Source organism: Pteropus vampyrus, unplaced genomic scaffold (assembly GCF_000151845.1).
Source record: "Pteropus vampyrus isolate Shadow unplaced genomic scaffold, Pvam_2.0 Scaffold4, whole genome shotgun sequence".
Classification (NCBI taxonomy): domain Eukaryota; kingdom Metazoa; phylum Chordata; class Mammalia; order Chiroptera; family Pteropodidae; genus Pteropus; species Pteropus vampyrus.
In genome coordinates, this window is record NW_011888785.1 from 11,177,599 (window position 1) to 11,180,681 (window position 3,083).

The window sequence follows — 3,083 nt, forward strand, 5'->3', positions numbered from 1 at the left end:
CACATAACATGAATCATGTACGGCTTTAACCAAAAAGGTAGAGGGAAGTGCATTTGAATGACAGTGCTTTTAGTTTTTGTCATATATGGTTTTTACTACTAATGAAACTGATACAACTGCTTGTTTATTTATCAAATCACACACTAGTCTGAGTTCTTAGAGAAAATCCCAAAACAGGAGAAATGCTATTCCTTTTTTCTCTGGGGACTTTGTAGAAGCCAGATAAAATTATTAACTTTTGGAGGTCCCTATTAAGCAGGTTTTTTTTTTCCTGTGTGTAATTCTCAGAGAACAAATTAGAACCAAATAAGAACATGCTACAGTAGAAGAAAGTTAACTTTTGGTATACTTTCTATAAGGAACCAGGAAGCTTGAACAGCTAGAGTCAGGATGTAAAAGAAAATACACCCCTATGTGTCCTGCTTGTGCCAACTACTACGGGAAATGGTTTGGGGGGTTATGCTTGGCAACTTATGTTTAAAAATCCTCTTATGGAGATTTCTCTAGTTGAATAGAAACCATTCGATAAAAAGCCAGCAGGTCCTGTGAACTTAAAAACAATATCCCTCTGAATGCCTTTAATTTACTGCCTGAATTCAAAGTTTCTGTTGGAGAAATAAATCAATAAAACAATGCCAAGGTCTATTTTATTGGCAATGTAAGATGCAAAGTAATTTATTTTTAAACTTCTAACGTTTGAAAACAAGAGCATAGTTTAAATAATGTAATTTTTCCAAAGCTGAATATGCTCATCTGAAGCTCAGTGTTTCTGCTTGAAATAGGACAGCAAGTTCCTAAAACTTCTAGGTGGAAACACTACTGCTTTGATGACCTGTGATTAGGTGAATTGATCAGTCACTGTTGGGAACATCCTTGTTTTCCTTGGTAAGGGTTTAAACCACTCTAGAGAAGATGGGTTTTGCTAGTCTTACGCAGGCATTTTCATTCCAAATATCTCCTGAGAGGTATATAGCACATGCAGGAATCCATCTTCATCCTTTTCACTTTCCTACATTTCAGAAATTGCCACGGAAACGCTCACCATTCAGTGTCCCCTCACCATCAGGAAAAAGGCTTTCAGCTGTATGCCCTTCAAATTATTCTGATTAATTACTCATGTTGACATGATCTGGTTCAAGGAGCTTGGTTTTATCCAGCACAGGGAGCTGCTTCTCACTCTTGTACCTTTCTATCATCCCAGGGATTTTGGTAGGATGTTGCCCTGGGATCAGTTGGTCACTTTCTACTCTTTGTTGGAAAGTGTGGAGCTGTTTGAAAGTCTTTTCGCACAACAGGGAGAGGGAGAGGGGGTTGGTAGGAGGGTCGATGGAGGTGGCTACTGTGACTCAGGCAACGCAACTTCCATTGTATCCCTCCAGACCTACAGCTAGGTCAGCTGGACCAGACTTTTCATTATGTGATGGTGACCAGAAAAATGACAGATCTGCCAGAGATTTCTTCCATAGCTGGCTTAGAATGGATCCACAGGGCAGGTTTGAGGGGGAGAGGTGAGAAGGAAAAATGTTACACACTGCTTGCATCTACCAAGCCCAACTCATTCAATAAACCAGCTACAATAGAATCAGGAGGATTTAGGAACTGACTGGTCACTCATCAAGCAAGATGGTCTCTTTTAGTCACCATTTATCTTGTGTCAGAGTTCAGGACAAATTCTATAATGCCATACAGCCTGGGTCAAGGGAGAAGTTTTATTCAGGAGAAGGGAAGAATTACTGGGTTGGGTCATCAAGGGAAGAGAGCAGGCAGTGTCCGTTCTCCAATCATACCACAGGGAGAAGTCCTGGGCAGGGTCTCTGCTGCATGTGCAGCACGGGTCCACCTTCCTGTGGAGGAGCTGCCCCGGGATCCTACAGGGGGAAAAAAGTTTTCCTCAATCATCTTAGGGTCCCTGGCTGGGTCTGAAAATTAAACTGACAATGACAGATTTACAGTAGAAAAGCGTATAGGTTTATTCAATAAAAGTGTTATGTGACATGGGAGTCTTCATAAGGAAATGAAGACCCAAAGAAACCGTTAGACCTGAGTATTTTTATTCTAGGTTTGATGATGAATGGGCAGTTGCGGAGAAATATAATAGGTTAAGGAGCATGAGGTAAGTGTGATAAACTGGAGAAACTAAGCAGGCCTCATGTGACTCTTCTCGTTCCTTGCTCTTTAGAGATAAGGATGCTCCTTTCCTCCAGGTATATGCAAGGTACCTCTCCATAAGGGTTTTATAATCTGTTTCAGGGGAGGAGGGGGTGAAGAGGTCAGCGAGACCTTCTTGCTTCTGCTGTTTTCTCAAATTCCATCAGCTTTAATAAAAATACTCAGTATGCCAAGGTACCACATTTTGGGGTAGCATGATGAACCCCATCAACACCTTTCCTTTTCATAGGGCAGGCGTGAGAAATCAGCCTTTTGCAGTGAGGGAGAGACATACTGTGGGAAGCTGCTGTTTACAGAACTTGCCTGGGAATGCCAGGTGTCTAGCACATGGAAACTGTGGGCTTGTGGGAAGTTACATGTGTTGGGAGGAAGGAGTGGGAGGAGGGGACTGCCCCCTTGAGCAGCTGGCATGAGCACCGCCTCTTCCATTGAGAAGGAGCCGCCCATCCCAGCTGGCCCACAGACCTGGCGACCAAGAATGAGCATGTGGTGTTGCTTCCAGATCTTCTGACCATTGTGCTACAGTCCAGAGGTGAAAAAGAAGGAAGAAGTGGGGATGAACCCCAGCTTTCAGGCCAGGACAATGGGACATCTAAAAGAGGAGAAGGAAGGGAGCAGGTAGAAAGAGAATGGATAGGAAGGGGGACGTTCGAAGAAAAGATTTAAAGGTATTTATATTAAAAAGCATCCATTATTTCCTTGGTGCACTGACAAATGAGAATGTGTTTAATACCCGCCAAGTTTAAATGATTTCATCAGCTCTTTTCTGATAAAGTAGGTTAGAAGATAGATAACTATGAATTTATTTAAGACAATAAAAAATTTTGCTCTTTTGCCCTCATTCCATTCCCAGAATAATAGAAAAGAAAACTAATAGTTTTAGTATTCATCAGAGTTTTAACTTTGAGCCAGTG

The 3,083-nt window shown here is 41.9% G+C and overlaps 1 pseudogene; it reads right to left on the reverse strand.

The window, feature by feature from the left end:
• Positions 1-928: 928 nt before the first annotated feature.
• Positions 929-1,899, reverse strand: LOC105295108 (annotated as a pseudogene).
• Between the last annotated feature and the right edge of the window lie 1,184 nt (positions 1,900-3,083).